Below are 10,596 nucleotides of genomic sequence, written 5' to 3' on the forward strand. Positions count from 1 at the left end.
TGATATTGTGATGAACGCAAAGGGAAACCAGAGCTTGGGCAAGGAAAAAAAAAACATTCAACACATATTTAAAAAATGCTTACTGGTAAATAACCAAAAGCCAGGAGAAAGGTGGGCACCACTAATATTTATCAGAAGAGTTCACTCTTTAAATACAAAATTAGTTCTTTTTTTACGGAGCAGCCAGTCTGTAGGGGTCCTTTTGACACCGGGACCCTAAGAAGTCTAGACAAAATGAAAAAAGCTGGATAGACCATCCAGCAAAGATTGGCGCTCACGCTAGTGTCCAGAGCCCTGAATTGTCTTGTTCAATTTTGTAAATAGTTCTTGAATACTCAATCAAGGTTCTTGGACGAGTTCATAAAAAAATTGTTACTTCCCAATTTTATTAAATATTATGGTATATGCACTTCATTCATTTATCAGCATGATTGTTGTACGTAAAACCATCCGAGTCGACTGCAGCGAAATTATGGTTATCTGTGCCTATGCATTTTGGAGTCTAGCTCCTTCCTCAGGGCTGAAACCATATTTAGCTAGTTCTATTCAAGTATAAATCAACAAATGGATTTCAAATTCAAAAAACACAAAGTGTGAGCAAATCATTAGTAAAAAACAATACATAAAACAATACATACCACATTTCCCGTGCACAATGTGTTGTAGAGAAAAGGAGATAGAAAATAATATATATAAGATTCAGTGATTTATGTCTGTGCATGGTCCTCATGAGCCAACCAATGTTAATGCCAAAATTACATTATTCACAATCTGTGTACCTGTCAATCAACTGTCTTCTATCTATAGAGAGAGAAATAAACAAACAGTAATAAGCAAAAGGAAAATAAAAAAGTAAATCCTCATGTATCTGTATTAGATTCATGTCTGTAAATCTGCATTAAATAGGAATGTGTGCCGATGGTGTATTATTTACCTTGTGCGTAGATCTAATCGAAGGAGAAAATGAAACTCCCTTCAATGCTATAAGGAAAAAATACAAAAAGATAAACACGAAAGTAAGTAGTGTAAAATCAAAAATCTGGAGGAATACATGTGGGCACTCAAACGAGTAGTGCTAACGATCTATGGTTCCTTACCGATGCACTCAGATGCATATTGGTACGCGAAACCTCGCGGATCCAAGGATGTGAATGGCATTCACTTCCTCGTTTTGTTCGTTATCATGGCATCCCCGACGTGGCACTGCTTAGCGTCGATAGACGTATCGACGTAGCCGTGCCTCTCGTCCCGTATCTCCTTGGTTGCAGGAGAACAGGAATGGGGAATAACCAGACACGGAAAAGGTATGTTTAAGTTTGTGTGCGAGCCTCGCATCAAGTACTTCTAAATCTCCCCATTAAGTGTAAATACGATCACAATAATGTTGAGATAAGACCCGTAATTGCCTTTAGGTGTATATAAAGAAGAGAAAATAAAAGAATGATGAAGGATTGAGAGAAATCAATAAAACCAGGAAAAAATTTAAAATATTGTATAAAGAGAAAATATACTTAAATAGAAATGAAAAGACAAAATCAAAAATATAATAAGCGTTATAAGGTGTTAGAATGAAAAACAAGCAGTGGACGCTGGAAATATAGCGATATGAAATGTAAGTTAAAGTACAAATTTGTTCTTAGGTGAGATGTCCCCGCAATATGGCTACAGGTATCGATCTGATATCGAAAGACAATCTGACAACTATGGTTGCACAAACTCATAAAGTGAAAAGGTGAATATGCAGATGGAAATTATTTAAAAAAAAATGGAATAGGGAGATGGGGGAAGCCAAAAGTTATGGGAAAATAGCCAACATTTAGAAAGAACTGGATTCGATTTAGAAAAAAATCTACTGCAAACAGTTTTCCATTGATTGCTAGTAACAAAATACTCAAACCTTCACAGGCACTGCTTTTATCTTCTTTGAGGGTGCTGAGATTTGGGATCTCTGGGATCTCGACTACTTAGCAGCAGCAAGAGAGTAGTCAACAATGGGAACACCAGCCCCTCAGAGAAATACAGTGATTTTGATGCGGGACCTTTGAGCAGCAACCACCATTGCTGATCTTGCTTGAATGATGTGACCTGGCATGTAGCCATCTTGGAGGGCTTAGGTATGTCTTTCAGGTCTGGGTACGGGAGAACCCTGCAGACAAGCTGAGAGCGATTGAGAATCAGAGATCAGTGGAGGTAATGAAGTGGGGACTTTTTCATTTTGCATTGCTCCGAATAAAACAGGAAGTGGAAATATTGATGTGGGTCATTTCGTAGAAATGTGCAAATTACCTGCAGGAGACCACCAACATAACAACTTATGTGATGGTTGGTCCCCTGCATACACTTTTCAACTTTCATAAAAAGAAGTGCGAAAGAAAAGAGTTAAAGCAGGCAAAATCGCTGTTACTCTTTTATGTTCCATTTTATAAATAATGTAAATGTTGTCTGCAAACTACTTTCCAGACATCATTTACAGTGCTTTCCTATCTAATTTGCCTGCTTTTAGCAGGTGCGAAATGCAGGACGAGTCCATTGGAATACATTCCTTTTACGCCTGCAAACAAATATCATACAGGCGTAAACGCATGTGACCTTTGAGGGCAGAAGAGGAGTGCTTGGTGGAAATGTAAACTGTGTTTCATGCCCCAATTTCACCTCCAAATGGCTACAAAATGCCAATACGTGTAAAGTTAGAGGCGTAAATAGCTAGCTTCAGGTTTTTACTCCTTACGTCTGCCCTCTGGGGCTTTGAAAATAAATGTGAGGTGCCTGAGATTTTCCTGCAGGCATAACACACATTGATTTCCATGGAATCTGCCACCGTTTTGCACCTTCTAGAAGCAGGCAGATTCCTTTGGCAACCATTGGTAAATGCTGTCTGCAAAGGTGGTGGTTACTTTTTTACAAGACGAAGAGTAGCACGAAAGAGAAAAAAGTGATTTTGCCTGATTTTACTCTCTTGCAGTGGTCCTTGCTAAAGTTACGCATTGCTTTCAGGAGAGCCTGCAGCAGGTAAGTGCTAACATCGGAGCAAGTACGTGCAGCATCAAATTGGACATTCTCATTGGAAGCAAACCATTTCAATGAAATACATGTAAGAAATAAGACTTGTTGTACTGACTGACATGTAATTCAAGTATGGAATTGAATCTATGCATGTATGAAAAGAATACATTGTTAATATATTTAATTTCATGAACTCTACCAACAAATCATTGCTGCAGAATACAGCACATACCAAAGAACAGACACATTTTTCTTTCAGACAGTGTGCAGCACGACAATATATGGTTCAACCCCCCCTGTTTTTTGCAAATGTGGATGTACCTCAAATATCCAAAACTGAACATAAAATCTTCCTATCAACAACATCAAACACCTATCCTTAAAATCGATAAAAAAACATCCACAAAAACATTGTCTTTTTTAAAACAAATAGTTTGGATTAAGGAAGAGAGGCTAAAAACCTGTTCCATAGTGCCAGCCTTCTTACTAAATCCTCCCTGTACATCTGTCATAATCCCTGCATTGTTCAACCACATTTCTTAATGTGCCACATTGAAGCACTACCAAGTAGTGAGATTGGTCTGCAATTTTCAGGTAGCTCTCTACACCTTTACCATTAGCCGAAGATCCACCAATCAATTCCACCTCTATGGTGTTAGCCATCAGAGGAGAGCAGCAATGATACCTTTCAGTGGTACAATTTGCTTCTGTTGGCCTTTTGCTCACAACTAGGGGCATGATTTAGGGCCTTTTCCAGTGTAGGACTTTGCCTCTGAACACTGAAGCCTTTGGCTATAGAAGTCTCTCAGTTCTGGTCTGGTACTCAGCATGTTTCTCATTCCAATAATCCTTTGCACACAGCTCTCTCTACACCCTTAGAGCACAATAATGAGTGGAGAAAGCAGAATATCTTGGCAGGTATTGTCTTTGATCCTTCATACCTAAGATATGCTATAATTACTGTGCTTTTAAAAAACCCTTAGTCCATCAAGGAAAATGGCATGAATGCACACAGAGGGAACCTACACATAGATGATGCTGTGCGTGTTTCTTCAGGGGACAATATACATATGCAGTTAATCTTTTAAAGTGTACGTAAGTATTGAAATCCCATGGTCAAGGAATGGTTGATGTGACCTGGTTGTATGCGTGCAGTACTCCTGTAGACGTTCTAATGTCACTGTGTGGATAAAATGGGCATGTATCTATCTGTGTATCTATACAATATACTTCTAGTTTCGCAAGGGCTTGGAAACCCTTCCACATTCACAGATACACTTTACAAATAGTATTGAACTCTGATGAAGAGCACAGAATGTGGAAGATGTGTAGGCTCCATGTTGGCATACCAACAGTCTTTCCACTTGATGAAGAAAATGATATAACATTACATGAAACGACAACGATAAGAAGTCCCTGGGTCCTTGAAAACGATACCAGGATTTTAGTTTTTCTGTCCATCTAATACAAACATATTTGCCATTGGCGTGATACTCGTCCTAGTCTGGAAGCATTCTTCCAGCCTCAAGAATGCCCTTCTAAAAGAATTCTAATCCTCAGCTCATGCCCTTTGGCACTTGGCTGTCATTAACACTTGCTTAAGCTGGCAGATGGTCTCTGCCATGTGGCCAAGGCCCTGTCTCATGGTTAGCAGGGCTGCTTCATTAATAGGAACAGCTTCTCTTCCTTCGCACCTTCTGTGGAAGGAACAGGACTTTGACCCTGACACCATTTCACCCCTCGCTTCCCCAGTAACCATCACAGCAGTCGCTGGACAGGACCAGGTAATGTTCATCCCCAGTGTAGCAGATGTTGTGATAATTAAAACAACACATAATTCTTCCTCATTATTTGGTGGAAACCATCAATAGGAGATCTCTTCTTCACAGGGCAAATGTAAAAATGTGTGTTCAAAATTGTGAACTGCAATGGCCATTTTCAGAATATCAGAAATGAAAACATTGGAGGGGGCAACACCCTTTTCACATAAAGCTCAATGGTTTAGTCTTATTCAAAGCCATTATTTGGGACACACCAATATCCACACTCTTATCATGTGAGATTAACCACTGTTAGAAAATAACCAGAGGTAATAGGTCCCACCGAGTAGTCACTAGCACTGCAGCAATTAAAATTTTATTTTTTCATGTGAAGAACTGTTGAGACACTCTTCTAGTTTCTGTCCAGACATCAACTTCTTCCAGGAAATGTCTTTCTTGAGGGTGTTTATAAATTCAAGACTATCTGTGATCCACCTTTTTAAATATGCCGGTTAGTTCACACAGAAAGCTTGCAGAACAGTTTTGGCTTGAACTATTTTTGCATAGAGCCTGTTTTTTGCAGGACTTCATTGTTGACTTACTAGCAGTGAGTCACTGATTCCAGGATGTAGAGGTCCACCCTTTACGGTATTAATCACAATTAGCATCCTGGTTGGCTGAGCCAGCCAATCAGTTGGCTTGGAACGCCTGCTGACACTTCCAGTGAAGGCCCATGTTCCAAGCCGCCTGATGGCTGGCTCCCCCGCCTGACATCTTCCCCCGCCAACCCTGTTTTTTTTTTGTTCCCTCTCCCTCCCCCATCCCACTTACCTGATTGTGGCAGCAGGGATCCACCGCCGCAGTTCCTTTCCCCTTGTGGCTACCATGGAAATGGAAGAGTTGCTCCACATGGAGTCCCGCCTTCCAATTCCCTGGTGGCCATGTTGGTATAGTATTTTCTCTGGGAGAACTGGACGCCGCTAGGCGTTCTGTTTACAGAGAGAAAATACTTTTTTTTTTAGTAGACCATTTAGCAGTCATGTGGCACACTACATGGGTGCTAATGGTGATATACCCCTCGGTGGCTGGGCCCACCTTATGGGTAATGGCCCGCCGCCCTCGTTAATGGACCCTCAATTCGCTCGTGCCCTTAACTTGGGCAGTGAGCCGTTACCCAAAGGGTGGCCCGCCACCTCAGGGCATACTGCCTCATTCGCCACTGTGCGGCAATTCAGGTCTGTAAATTCAAATGCTTGGATATGATTTGAATCAACTACTCTTTATAAATAGTAGGTGAGAAGCAGATTTGCACTTAAGTCCCATACAGTTACATCACCATAAACAACATGGACATTTTACATATACAAAAACCAAGATCTGAAATGTATATTGTATGCCCTTTTCAAATTGGACTAAAATTCAAACAGTAATGGTTAATTAAAGGAATAATTGCCATCCATATTCCTCTGTCTTTCTGCCCAGGATATATCCACTTTCTGACTAGAAAAGCATATGAAAACTAATGAAACATGATAATGTTCAAATATATGCAAGTATGTCATCAGAACAGGATGTACTCTCTCTTTATTATAACAAGTTGACAAGCCTACATGATCTAAGATTGTTCATTTTCCCCTGTTGGAGCTATGTGGTGTATCTACTGGAGGAATTAAGGTCTAGTGAGTGACTGACACACACATAACTCCTTCCATAGTGTTTTTAAGTACTTTGGCTCACCTTCTTTCAATAAGTCCTTATGAGGTCAACAATCATATTGCAGAAACTGATTGACCATATACGTTGGCAGTGCCTATATGTGGGTTGGCACAAAAAAATGCAAATACCTTTAAAATATGTATTTTAAACTGCATGGTCTGACCTTGATCAATGAAAGGATCAGAGGATGACCATTGTTTTTTTTCAATATTTAGGTTAGACAATCAGTTTGATAAATAATTCTGTTTTCCTCCTGCACAAATAATGCTGAGGTGAATTACAACAGACTACTGTAGGGTAATGGCCCATAAACAATATTACAAAAGTATTCCAAAGAGCCAATAAAAGTGCACAAAAGCAAGAAGAAAACAAAAGTTTATTGCATGCAACCGCAGCTGGGAACAATTCACAAATCATTCAATATTACATCATTAATGGCAGTTTATATAATGTGAAGTGTAGTGGAGTCTTAAACAATGTTTCAAGATGCATGAAAATTACGATTTGCTGATTGGACAGTGGTGGTTGCGCTACAGGTGATTCTATACAATACCTTGCCCTATTTGCATCAGCGTGTACACATGCACCAGCCTCAGTACATTGGGAAAATGGGCATACAATCAATATCATGTAACGATTAATACAGCACCAGTTCACTGTGTCGATGAAATTGACATTCCTTGAGAGTTCCTTGAAAGGCCCTGATGGGCAGGGCAATGTTTTCCTTAGTGTTTTCAATGTGTATCCAGGGTGAAACATGTGGCAAGTTGTACAATTGGACAAAAACATATCCACTTGCTCTGCCAGGTTTGGTACGAACCAGTGCTCACTGATGTCAGCAGGGATGTGCTGCTTTGGTGCATGCATTGGGTGGTGGAGTTGTTCTAATGCCATGTTTTGTAGTTTAAAAGATGTTTATTAGTTCCAAAGTCATTAATACTTCACCTGTGCTGTTTTGTCTCCATACCAAGCTGTTGGGCGCTAATGTACTCCCTTCTTTCACTTATAATGCTTTCACTTCAGCTGGCGTTTGTTCCTGCAACTCTACAATGTGTGGCATGGACAATGAGCTGTATATTTCTGGTAGCTGTTCCTGTTGCACTGCTATGAAAGGCATGTTGCTTTCCATTGGAAAGGGCATATAAGCTACCTGTTTGGCAACTGCATCCACAGATGCATTTACTCGTCAGTTTACGTCTTTTCCTTTAATGTGTGCTGTGCACTTCACAATTGCAACATGGGGGACATTGTAATGCATCTATTAATCTGGATAATAGTGTGGCATGCTGAACTGGTGATCCATCCGATCGCCTGCACCCTCTCTTTTTCCATCTCGATAGGCCAGAGTGAACTGTGGATGTTACATAAGCTTCTATGAGTGCAATTAGTCCTGCTCTTGTGTGCCTTTGAACATTCTCCTGATTTATCGTTGATGACCCGTCTACATAAAATACTTCTCCTGTTTCATGTGCATCCTCACTTACACTGCTGCTCTCTTCAGGTTCTCCTTCATACACTGCACAGTCATGTACCTGATCTTGTGATTTGACGGGTTTTGCTACAACCAATGCAGGTGTTACGATGTGGCACCTTACTATGCTGATGGCTGGGTTGGACAATATCATTTCATACCCAGTTGCTCTGTGTGTGGTGAGGATTGACTTGTTTCTCTCTAATATGGTGACAACTGCATGTTCGACATATATTGTTATTAGGCATCCCATTATAATGGTGGCAGATTTCTGAATTGCAAATGTGGTGGCTGCTAGAGCCTGTTTGCATGGGAAATTACCTTGCCTCACTGGGTCCAAGAGCCCACTGTAGTAGGCTAGGGCCTTGTGTTTCTGGGAAGAATGCTGTGTAAGAACTGCTGTCATTACCTGTCCATCTGCTTGTGAGAACATATACATTTGCTTCTTGTAATCTGATGTTGTTAGTACTGGGGCATTGCTTATTGCTGATTTTAGATCATCAAAACATTCTGTCATCTATTCTGTCCATTGAAGGGTTCTTTTCTTTTTCTGGGCTTATTTGAGTGCTTGTAGCAGGGCCTTGACCTTTGTGGAATAATCAAAGATCCATGTCCTGCAAAAATTGCCAGCCATAAGAATTACTGCATCTCGTTCACTGTTTTGGGCTGTGGCATGTTTCTGACTGATGTGGCTCCGTATAGTGCTACTCTTCTCCCTGCTGAGGATAGTATTTGCTCTAAGTACACTACTTGTTTTTGGCAATACTGTCATTTCTTTTTTTCCACTTTGCATACTTTGTCTGCGAGGAGTCGTAGGAGTTTAATTGTGTCTTCTCCGCACTACTCTTCTGTGGTGCTACATGCTAGAAGATCATCTACGTACTGCAGCATTGTGCTTGGAATCTGTATGTTTCCTAGGTCCATTTGGAGGATCCTATTGAAGACACCAGGGGACTCACATTACCCCTGTGGTAAACGCGTGTGCTGCTACCGATGTTCCTGGTATGAAAATGTGGTAAGATACTGAGACTTTGGGTGAAATAGTATGGAGAAAAATGCATTTTTTAGGTCAATCACTGTAAAATATGCTGCATCTGCTGGGATGCTGCATAGTATTGAATCTGTGTTGGGCACTAATGGAAACATTGCTTCTACTTTATTGTTCAGAGCCCTGAGATCTTGCATGAATCACCACAATGAGCTGTTTAATTTCTTCACAGTGCATACGGCTGTGTTGCACGGTGAAGTGAATGGTACTGTGATTTAAACAAGGATGTGGGAGCCCCTCTATCGAGAACGAACATGGTTCAAAACACCTGTGGAGACTTTCTAAGGCACAGTGAGTAAGGGGTCCATGTCTGAATTACCCTGTGTTACTTAGGGTGAAACCCCAAGTTTGACAAATTAAGCAGGTGTGTGGGAACCCCTTTACTCAGAATGAGCATGGTTCAAATAACCTGTTCTATGGGCTTTTATTCCACTCAGGAGGATCTACAACCACATTTTAGCTCACTGCACACTTTACAGAGGAGAAATATCCATCTGCAAATCAGTCTGGTCCCACCCACAAGGTCAATCGAGCACCGAAACGCTAGGCAATTCTCCTCTGAACAAGAGTACCATCAGCAATCCCAGACATATGCTTCGGCCGTGTCACCCTTCTGTCTGCATGCCTTCTTCTGTTTCTTTTTTCACATCCTTAATTACTAATCTATTCATTTTCAACAATGCATCCCTCATGTCCATGTATAAGCATTTATCACAGGCATAGTCTGTCCCTTTCTCTTCTCTTTGTTACCCTTTGAAGCTATTCCTCTGTTTTCTGGAGAGCTGCTTCTAAATCCCTACATGCTTCATTTTCTAGCTTCGTTTTGATTGGGTCTCAACCATTATTATTTTTGGCAGCGCCCCATGATTGTTATGAAAAAGTACAATTCTTTGTTAATCTACAATCATGAGTGTCAGTTCTCAGTCTGCTCCTGGTTGGTACCAGGGTTTTATATATCCTGTGGCAGGTTTTACAGGATATACTCCAATTGTGAACACATCTGTCAGCTGTGCAGCGTTGAAGCCTGTGCTGAGTTGGTGCCTTCTCTGAGTGGGGGGCGGGACTGACGATTGCACATGCATTCCAGCCTATGTCGTGCTTGTGCTGTCTCTAGATAATGGTGGGGCGGAGGCTACAACAGGTGTTTTCCCCTCTTCTCCATCTCCTCCTTCTAACTCCCCTTCTACCTCGTCGTATAAATTCCATAGTGCTTATATGCTCGGTCTCATTTTCAGCTTTTTACCATTGTACATTGATAACAGGTGCATATACATGTGCCCGATAATCCCCTTATCGTGCATGCTTTTTGCTGGCCACGCAGTAAAAATGTTCCCCTCTGTTCCTGTTGCCCTCTCATCATTGTATTAGATGATCTTCTCCCTATACGTTGGTAGTTCCTTGCACATGTGTTCAACTGGTGCATGCATTTTGAACAATAACAATGTCACAGTGACGTGCTAGCCAAGAACCAAATACCACAATGCAATGGAACACCAATATAGCAGGAAATGATCTCCTGAAGTCACCCCCTATGTCATCCCCGAGTTGCCTGACAAAAGACCCGAAACAAAAATTCAACTGACTGTGCATCTCCACAC

The 10,596-nt window shown here is 41.0% G+C and overlaps 1 long non-coding RNA gene across 1 annotated transcript; it reads right to left on the reverse strand.

The window, feature by feature from the left end:
* Window positions 1-776: 776 nt before the first annotated feature.
* On the reverse strand, window positions 777-1,165 carry LOC138579476 (uncharacterized). The gene is made up of 3 exons (XR_011304028.1): window positions 1,098-1,165; window positions 935-981; window positions 777-801 (listed from the first exon to the last, which is right to left on the reverse strand). It is a non-coding gene; the product is annotated as an uncharacterized lncRNA (long non-coding RNA).
* Between the last annotated feature and the right edge of the window lie 9,431 nt (window positions 1,166-10,596).

Source organism: Ambystoma mexicanum, chromosome 1p (genome assembly GCF_040938575.1).
Source record: "Ambystoma mexicanum isolate Mex_15411 chromosome 1p, UKY_AmexF1_1, whole genome shotgun sequence".
NCBI classification, from domain to species: domain Eukaryota; kingdom Metazoa; phylum Chordata; class Amphibia; order Caudata; family Ambystomatidae; genus Ambystoma; species Ambystoma mexicanum.